Source organism: Cornus florida, unplaced genomic scaffold (genome assembly GCF_030987335.1).
Source record: "Cornus florida cultivar Cherokee Brave unplaced genomic scaffold, ASM3098733v1 CherokeeBrave_3.0.0_Hap2_Chr02, whole genome shotgun sequence".
NCBI lineage: Eukaryota > Viridiplantae > Streptophyta > Magnoliopsida > Cornales > Cornaceae > Cornus > Cornus florida.
The window spans coordinates 69925880-69936780 of record NW_026775572.1 but is presented as its reverse complement, the minus strand read 5'-3'; the positions used below and the strand labels follow the sequence as shown (position 1 = coordinate 69936780).

The following is a 10901-nucleotide window of genomic DNA, read 5'->3' as shown; positions in this document are numbered from 1 at the left end:
ATTCAACGAAGGGCGATCTGTAGAAACCCTAGGAGGGGGAGCCCTAATGCGAATGGGGGAAGACGAAGGTGTGGATTCAGAATCCCCGATATCTACACGTTCGGGAGTAGATGAAGTACTCATAATGAAAGATTGAAGAGAAAGATGCGAGACTAACCTGACAAAGCGAAGGAAGCGATGAAATGAAGGACGCAGAAGTGCAGCAAGGGCAAATGTAACTCTTGCAAAATCTTGTGCGAAGGAAGTAATAACGAAAGGCCACGAACCGTTTCTGAAGCAAAGTGAAAACCGGTTTCAATTCCCTCTTTAATAGGAGCCGTCACTCAATTAAAAATGGAATTTGGGGCAAAGTGTGGAGGGAAAAAAACTCCCTCCAATAAAAAACACACACGTCACCACTACCCATATCTACAGGCCAAGGACATATAAGGCCCATCATGCTCAAGCCCAAGTTGAGGGTATTTACAGCCCAAGACCATTCCGTCAAGGCCGAATCAAGAAGCCATCAGCCCAGCTTGTCGTCAGCCCAAATATGAGTATTTAACATCCGGCCTGTTACCCAAGCCCAGCCGGATCAAAATATATTCGGCCCAAGAATGCACAAATCCTACCATTTGAAGAATTTACCATAGAAGGAAAATTTAGATAGGAAGTTCTGTACAAGGCAAGTTCTATGTATGGAAAATTCAACAATGGAAAGAACTCTATTAGAAAAGAATGGTTATATAGAAAGAATTGGAGGGCAAGTAACGCGAGTCCTACCATAATTCTACAATCTTTTGTATATAAATAGAGGCTAAGACCTCCAATAAAGGATCAAGCAATTCCACACTTCTCTACACATTGTTCTTATTTATTTTTACTGTTTTCGAGTGAGTTGTTTTATTTTTCTCAGTCATTATTGGTTGAGCGAAATTTTGCACCTACACCATTGATATCATTCATAAAAGAACAACCAAATACACTAGCTCTTACAGGAAAAGCATGTGATAATCTCCTGGATTTTTAAATATATCATGAATATCAACTAGACCTTAATTATATGGATTTAAAATTTTAATTAGTCACTTTCCAGTTATTAATTTTAACAAACTTGATCTTTAAACACATACTTGAAGGGATTAATTGAAATAAATAAACTAGATTTCACATTATTTAATTAAAATAACACCATCAAGGTTTGAGAAGGCAATTGATATACCTGTTTAAACTTTGTTATAATGTCAGGTAAATTTCCTTTATTAAATTTTAAGAGTAAATAAGATGATAAGAGATACAACAACCAGCAGGACATTCAGTAAATATAAAAAGAAATTGAGAATACCAACTCGGGTAAGAGAAACACATAGTCCTAGGTCGTCGTTCTTCATTTTTCCGGCGACCCAAGCGTGGTCGCATTAAGGCGGCAAAAGTGGGTCGCCTATATGGTGACCCTTGTCAATTCTATAACGGCGACCACCATTAGGTCCGCCATTGTGTTGATGTGCTTAGCGACCCAATGATTAAGGGAGGACAGTGATCATTCGTCGCCATCCATGGAGGTTAATTACTTTTCCACTCACCCAAGAGTGCAAGAATGAGATAAGTGACAACGCGAGCTTGAATTTATTTTGGAGAAATCAGTGCTTTGATATATATATATATATATATATATTGAATGCATGGATGATAAATCAATGGAGTAAGCTTGAGTCAGAAGGAAGGAAACAAAGCTTCATCCGCTCAGTGCAGGTGCGGCCGACAGTAAAGAAGAAAATAAAAATATATATATAGAAGAGAGGGTAAAATAGACATTTCATTCTCTCTTTTGTCAGCCAACAATGTCAGAAAGGTCTGACTGAAATTTTTGTAAATGTGGGGTCTCCTCGAAGATTCGACAAATCACAGGAGGTCTAATTGAATTAAACCTAAAAATAAATTAGAAACTAATTATAATAATTAATTACCATATCAATTTAGAAAAATTTACATAAATACATTAAAAAATACAACTCAACACTTGTTATGTGGCATATAAGAAGGAAACGGACTCCATTTCTATCTTTAATTAGTTAAAAAAAAAAAAATTGTTTTGTATATTCCTTATTGTTTGACGCAGTGATGTTCAACTTGTTCCCTAGTAAATAGTAAATAGAGAGGAGTATACTTGCTTTTAATTTTAGCCTTTGTAGTATTTATTCGGATGGCAATTAGTGAATTAGTCTTTCTTTTTCGCTAGTTTGGGAAACAAATATCATTAAAGTGAAATGACAAAATTAGACACTAGGAAACAAAAATCAAAGAATTTGGCTGCTCCTCCTCCCCAGTTGTCGCTCATCCTTCTCGATAGACTGTTGAACCATCGAAAGCTAATAAAAATTTAGCAGGCAGAGCCTCGGCAATGGTAGGATTCTTCTTCACAACTGAGATGAAGTAAAATAAATCAAAGAGAAATATGTAATCCATAAGTCCTCTTCTTTTAGTTTCCTCCAATACTTCAATCAATTCTAATGATAAATTATATAATAAATTAAGAAAACACAGTGTATCCTTAATCAAAGAGAAATATGTAATGATGTAATAAATTAAGAAAAAACATTAAGCATGAGCAACATACACTGATTTATTGAGCACTTTATAAGGTGTGATAGTTTTCTGTAATCAATTTGTTTAGTCCTACTATAATTTATGGACGTTAGTTTGAATTTAGTGAAACATCTTTCATATAGGCCAATATAATGAGTTTTTGTAGCATTTGGCTTACTTTTATATTTTATGATGCGCCCTGGTGGACACCGTATTATATCTGATAAAAATGACGGCAAGAAGGAATGGACGATAAGGAGGAGTTAGGCTAAGCCACATTGTTTGATTTTTGTTCCTTTATAAAGTGTCTAATTTTGTCCTTTCACTTTAATCATATTTAATGATAAATGAAAGAATTAAGTAAGTTTCTACCTTAGAAAGAGTTAGGTGCTACAGTACATATGTTTCACGGCACGTTAGGAAAATGTTGCGATGTCAGTAAGGAGAAAGATTGGATGCAAATGTCGTGATGCAATGCAAATGTCCCAACTCTTTCGTAACGTTTATCCCACTATGCAATCTAAGAAAACCTTGAAGATTATTCAGGAAAAGAAAAAACTTGAAGATTATTATGAAAAACAAGTACAACAATCAATCATTAAATAACCTTATGAAAAAACAAGTACAACAAATTAAGCTGCTTTGGTTTACACTGTAGATGATAAGAGGTTAGCATTTACTAGTAAAATTGAGGAAAAACAAGAACAAACATTTGACTTGCAGATTCTTACTTTCTAGTGTAACTCAGAAAAACTGAGTGCATATTGTTGTTTAACCTCATTGCAAGCTGAGTTGCTATTTTGCTCTCTTTTTTTTTTTTTTTTTTGAAAAGTACTATTTTGCATAATTCCATGATCACTTCATGATATATTTATGACATAAGATTGATGAAAATATAATTACAAAACTAGGAGTCATATACAGTAATTTGCTTAATTTTTGTGGTAAGCTCTTCTTTCCGTCTTTAAAGCTAACGGGGACCCCACCACCTTAACAAAATGAAGAGCCATATTCCTTTTCATGATTACCCTTGAAACTATGCCTCTTTATAAAGTGACAGGTATAATTATTTTCTAGATAGATACAGATCACTACCAACACAATATTGATCATCATTGGTTCAAGTCCTGGAAATAAAGAAATGTCCATTATATATAGATATATATAATCTATCTCCACATTTTCAGATCGAGGAGAATCACCAATCAGCAATATGTTGCACGCTTGAGACTGTGCTAAGGTTTTCTGATTCGTCGAGGTATCATCCTCAAGTACGTGGACCACAATCGCATTTACATTGTCGTCCTTGATGTACTGACTCAAAATATGTTGCTTCATTAACATTCACTGTAGGAATGTTATCCAGTGGTGTCGTGGACATGGTGAACGGTAGAGGTCACACGAATGGTTTGTCGTATCGTCCGTTACGCGACGTATTGATCAATACGTGACCCTTTTTTCAAGTTCGATACCTAACTCTTATCGGCCAATTTACACCGACTTTATCCGAATCCGTTACATTGCAACTATGACCAATAACCAACACTGCAAACCAAGCACACGATGCACACCCAATATAGGGTGGGATACCCACATACAGCGTAGACCACATCTCTTAATTGATGAACTTCACTTTTAACCGTCCACAACTCCAAATTGGGCACGAGAGATTTTGGGTGGAGTGTGTGTCCCACAGCATATCACATCTCATGTGAGGTGATTTTCACTCTGTATAGTGCAGAAGGCAAGCGTTGACATGCACAAGAAAGGAGTGGAGTGTGTAACTATGTATTTACTTTCAAAAAACAATAATAATCGCTTTTTTTTAATCGCAAAGTTAAAAATAAAAAAAAATAAAAAAAATAAAAAAAAAAAAATTTATCTTTTTATAATGTTCTTATTTGTCAAACAATTTTTCCCATGCACCAAGATTACACACCATAAAAATGGTTATCATAAATTAGCATGTATATTGTTAGGTAACCAAAGGATCATTATTCATTGGTCGAATTAGTATAATCTCTCTCAAAAAATAAGTGTGAAATTCTAATACACTGTAAAAATTAGTGGTCCATCTTTCCATTCAAGGATGTCATGTATTAGTCGTCTTATTTAAAAACGTAACATACTGTTTTTCTCATGATTACCTTTTAAGTTTTCAAAAATTTTAAAACATAGTAATACACATATTTAAACATAAAAGGACAACTTGGCAATTTTAAAAGAGAAAAATGTACTAATTGAATGTTACTTTAAAAATTGCCTAAGTTGTCTTTTTAAATTTAATTATGTATATTACTAAGTTTTAAAAATTTTGAAAACTTAAAAGGTAATCACGAAAAAAAAGTCTATTTTGCTTTAACTTTTTAAATAAGATAACTAATACATGACATCCTTGAATGGAAAGATGAACCACTAATTTTTAAATCAATGTATGTAATTTTATCTATGGCTTCAAAATAAGAATACAAATGAATGAGAGTTGTAATTGTATTCAATAGAAATATTATTCATCAATATTTTGATTTTAATATTTGTCAAAGTATTTATTTCATAGCTCTTTAGCATATTTACATGTGTGTTTGTGTGTGTGTGTGTGTGTGTGTATATATATATATGGGCGGCTTTAGATAGATGATGCTTGGCAAGACCTTTTGACACTCTCCAAGTTGAAGGTAGCGGGCTAACGTCATTCTTCAACATAAAGGGAGCTCTGCTTCTTTTTCTGAAAACTATATTGCATCTGCTATAATTCTGTCTCCTGCCATGGTATATATGTATTATATATAGATACACATAGAAGAAATTATGGGACCGAGGTAGTACAAAAGTAAGGTTAACTAGTAATTAAGGAGTATATTTTCTTTTATCATTATTCTATCATATGTTTGAATTGCAGATGATTAGAGAGGAGTTAGTGTCTCCGGTGAATTTTAAAGTGTCAGGACTCTCTACATCTATTAATATAACTTCTAACCCTTCTTGTCTTATAAAACATATATATATATATATATATGTTTGAATCATCAAATCCATGATAATGATCACTGCCTGAACTCCCACATTCACATTCAAGATGATGTCTGCTTCTCCTCCTCCACCTGCTCCAAAGGTGAGCATGTGATCAACCTTGTCTAACTTAAACCTAACCTGAAAATTAATTAATATTTATTTGATTGATATTTTATATGTGTGTGTGTGTGTTCAATATTAATGTTGTTCTTCTAAACTCTGGCAGGAAGTCCCGTCTGATGAAAAAGAAAAATGGGTGGAAGATGGAGCCGTTCGCGAAGCCAAATGGTGGTATTCAACTTTTCACACAGTCACAGCCATGGTTGGTGCGGGAGTTCTCAGCTTGCCTTATGCCATGGCCTACTTAGGATGGTATACATCTTCTCTCTCTCCTCTCACTCTCTTGTTGGATAATCTTTTTTGTTACACTAAAACCAATGGCGTATCTAGGACCCAAAAAATTTTTTTTTTTTTTTATTTTTTATTACTATGGGTAATTTTAATCCAACCTAAAAAAAAAATTATTATTACTAGTATTAACCCATCCAAATAAGCCCAAGCCAGTTAAGCCACAATACTAAAATAAAGGCCAAGCCAAACAAACCCTAATATAAAAAAAAAATTACTTAAGAAATTGTGTTATTAAATTTATGTTTAATTTAAGCTAGCCCACCCCATTAACAATTTCTGGATCTGCCATTAACTAAAACCATCTTACCTTTCACAAACCCAGGGGTTGGCTCATAGTGGTAAAGTCACTTGGTTCTGGTATCTCATGAACCATCACGTCTAAGGTTTGACTCCCACTAAGTGTAGACCACACCCCCGCACTTTACCCAGCCCATAATAGGGAGGCGTGCTTGGGTCCTTACAAATTAGTCCAGGCGAAGGCTTGGATTCTTCAGGTTATAATCTGAAAAATAAATAGATTCATCTCTCTCTCAGGGGTCCAGGGACAATGGTGATGGTTTTATCTTGGTGCGTCACCTTGAATACGATGTGGCAGATCATACAGCTCCACGAATGCGTGCCCAGGGGGTTCGGTTTGATCGCTACTATGAGCTGGGGCGGCATGCCTTTGGGCTGAACCTGGGGCCATGGACAGTGCTGCCACAGCAGCTGATAGTTCAGGTTGGGGGTGACATTGTGTACATGGTCACTGGGGGGAAGTGTCTGAAGAAGTTCTTGGAGATGACATGTACCAATTGCACCAGACTCAAGCAATCCTACTGGATTTGCATCTTTGGTGGCATCCATTTCTTCCTATCTCAGCTCCCCAATTTTAACTCTGTCTTTGGGGTTTCATTAGCAGCAGCTGTCATGTCACAAAGGTACCTACCTACTTAATTCATGCTCTTCTTCATCAACTTCACTTGCCAAAGCTCTCCATCACCAAAATCCTCTCCAGGGGGACGCCAGTTAGGGATCAGACAAGAATCCTCTCCATCACTGGACCTCTCCTGCACATAATTCAGTAGATGAGATTGACTTGATAAATGAAACCCACTAGTGATGATACAATCTCAATTACTGGATTCTGTGCAGAGATCCAACACTAGAGAGGATTCTTGTTCCTAGGGATTACCATATAGTGGGCCCAACACTTCTCGTCAGTGATACCCTTGTTATTGTCCCGAAGACTAGTGCATTGGAGAGGATTTTGTTTCTTAAAATTAATTGAGTCCGTACATGCTTGTTTGGTATGCAATAATTGCAACTTCCAAGTTTTTTCTTTTTTTCCTTTGTTTTTTTTTTTTTTTTTTAAGTTCAATCAAACACACATGCGGTCTGAACGAGAACTTATACCATTTAGGCTAGTGCCGATTGGTTTATAGCTTGCAAGTTGTCATCAACCCAACGACTTTACAGATCAAGCATGATTGTATTCTAATTTATTGTAAAACCCTTGGTGAGATTCAATGGGCAAAAATAATATTCCCTCCGAAAATAAGTGTCTACCTTTTCATTTTTATCCGTCCTAAAATAAGTGTCTTATTTCAACATACTATTCTTTGTAATATTACTAATTTAACTTTTTTTTGTTGAACCTATAAAAATTAGACCATCACATCGTGAACTCACTAGAAAGTTCCAGTAGATCCGCCTCATATCTTATTCTAATTTTATATGGAAAATGAAAAAAAAAATTACATAACAATTCACAACATAGTTTCACATTAATTGTGAGCATTTCAGTAATACTTGAGTAGAAAAACAAACTTGAATTGCAGAAACAAGAACTTGCATGTAGGACTAAACCAGTGTACGAGGCTAAGACAACAATGTAGACACACTATATTCATACTTAATTGGAATTCGATCTCAATATTGCAGTACTCAACCATAGCATGGACGGGTTGCTTGAGTAGGGGTTGGGTTGAAAACGTGAGCTACGCGTACAAGGAAAGCAGTGGAGCAGACTACATATTTCGTGTATTCAACGCCTTGGGTCAGATTTCATTTGCATATGCAGGCCATGCTGTGGTCGTGGAAATTCAGGCCACCATTCCATCCACCCCTAAGAAGCCCTCAAAAGTGGCAATGTGGAAAGGTGCACTTGGGGCCTATTTTATCAATGCAATATGCTATTTTCCGGTGGCTTTTATCGGATACTGGGCATTCGGCCAAGATGTTGAAGATAATGTGTTAGTGGCACTCAAGAAACTTTCATGGCTCATTGCCTCTGCTAACTTAATGGTGGTCATCCATGTCATTGGCTTCACCATTATGACAAACACCATGGCCCTGATTGGCAACTGCTTCTCCTTCGTGTTTTTTGTTTCGAAGAGTGTACGGTAACGAAGCAAAAGCACAAACAGTGTTTGGTAACGCTTGCTGCGATTTGAATAGTACCAAAACGCTTCTGAAAAAGAGGCCAAAATCTAAAATAACCTTTTTAACTAGCCATTTTAATTTCGAACTCGCAACATCTTTTTTACCGAACATGTTTTCAATGTTTTTGCTTCCAGAAATTTTGCAACAAATATATATTACCAAACATGGTTCCGAATAGGATTGAACGCACTCCAAAGTAGAAATATTGCTTCTGTTTCAGCCAAAGCAAAAGCACAAAGTAATTGTGATTCCCAAACAAACCCTATATATATACACACACAAGCTTAATGTTGTATAGATATTGATTATAATGGAGAAAAGCTTTGCAGGTTTATGCAATGCCAGTGTTTGACATGCTGGAGAAGATAATGGTGAAAAGATTGAAGTTTCCACCAGGAATTGCACTAAGACTCATTGTTCGTTCTGCTTATGTTGGTGAGCTTCTTGTTACTAATTCAGAATTACGCAACCTATTTGGTTTTGTTTTTTGAGAACAATGTTCTATATTTTTAAAAGTTGAACCAAAAAAAAACCTACTTGGGTAACGATTTCTAAGAACTATTTTTTGAAAACTCGGTTAAAAAATTGTATGTTTTTAAATAACAGTCTTTTATAGTTTTCTGAAAATAGTTTTCTTTTTTGAGTTTTTGAGAACTTTCTGAGCAACAAACCAAGCCTTAATTTTACAAATTTCAAGAGACTGAACTTTATAATTTGTGGTATTCATGATCGCCTGAAATTCATCTCTTACAGCCTTCACGCTGTTCGTCGGTGTCACCTTCCCTTTCTTTGGTGACCTTCTTGGTTTCTTTGGCGGATTTGGTCTCTCGCCAACTTCATATTTTGTAAGCTCATTCATTCATACATGATTAATTTCTACTATATGAAACTGAAAATTTCATGATGCATTAGTATTAATCCAGATTGGGTATTTTGCAGCTCCCAAGTATTATATGGCTGACAATTAAGAAACCAAGGAGATTCAGTATCTCATGGCATATTAATTGGGTAAGCAAAACTTTACCAAAGCTCATCATCTACTCTCCCTGTCAATGTATATTTGTTTTTTACACATGGACACTTCAAAAGAATGTGAAGTAATCTCATACAATACTCGAACAGAGTTACGTGTGTCTTACTCTTTTGGTCAGACACGGTGATGGACTCATAAAATTGTATTAGAAGGAACGACCTTAAACAATAATAATATAAAGTTAGATATCATTAAAAATTGAGTGGAGGTATTTTTAAGATGTTCACAAAAAGTTGGGACATTTTAAAGATTTTTACAAAATTTATAGGTAATTTTATAAATAAATAAAAAAAATCAGTGGGGGCAGCTAACCCCACTGAGCCCTTACTGGGCCCGTGTCTGGCCGGCCCATGCACCTAAAAGCATGTATAGTGAAGTGTTTGGGTTGAACACAACATTCAAACATGGGTATGTGTGTGATTCTTTGGCTGGACATACACCTACATACCTATTAGTTCAATTTTGTAACATTATTATTTTAAAATGAGTGAAATGTTTATTATTTTTTTTTTTATGTTACATAGTGTTTATATAATTTAGAAAATAAATTTAAAACATTAAATAATGAATATTATAGCATTGTTTATGTGTCCCTATTAGGAGATTTGGCACGTCCAACGCTTGGCATATACCTGTACCAACACATACCCGAGTCTTAGTAGTATACTAGCGCAGTTTTTCTAATGCGAATATAAATGATTGTGTATTTCAGGCATGCATCTTCATTGGACTGTTCGTTATGTTGGCCTCCGCAATCGGAGGGTTGCGGAATATAATTGCTGATTCCTCCACCTATGAGTTCTACTCTTAAACACGGATCAACGATCATTAATGTTTCAGCAAACTCAATCACATATATATACATGGATCAATGATATGATATCATTAATGTTTCAGCAAAATATATATATGATTGAGTTTGCTGGACTCATTTCTCTACGTTTTTCTCTGTCTTTGTAATTTGTAGCAAGCAATCCTCCAAATGGAGTGTATCAAATCTAGTCCAAACGTTTCATTACGTTGTTGGTATCTGGCCTCTCTTACAGACTACAACTATGTTCGGATGTGAATCGTCCAATCAGGAAAATCAAATCAAACACCCATTATATTTGTACCAAAGAATAATAATAATAATAATAATAATAATAAGGATAAATTACACAGACCTCCCCCTATAGTTTGTCATCATTACAGGAATCTCTCTTATAGTTTGAGAAATTACTCGGACCTCCCTAAAAAATGAAACTAACTTACACGAACCTCCCTTCTCTTACTGTCAACGCAAGTCAATAACGAATTTTGCTAATATTATGTACTAAATAAATTGAAATTTTCATATTACCCTTCGTCCATCTCCTCTCTCACACGCATATAAATGGGTACTATAGCCATTTACCTAGGGGTATACAAAATAACCGTGGAATCATGAGAATTGAACCGGCACCCAGTTCCGGTT

At 35.3% G+C, this 10901-nt stretch overlaps 1 pseudogene; it reads left to right on the top strand.

Annotated features, from left to right (window-relative positions):
- The first annotated feature begins 5219 nt into the window (after window positions 1-5219).
- LOC132295286 (lysine histidine transporter-like 6) lies at window positions 5220-10559 on the top strand (annotated as a pseudogene).
- The last annotated feature ends 342 nt before the right edge of the window (window positions 10560-10901 follow it).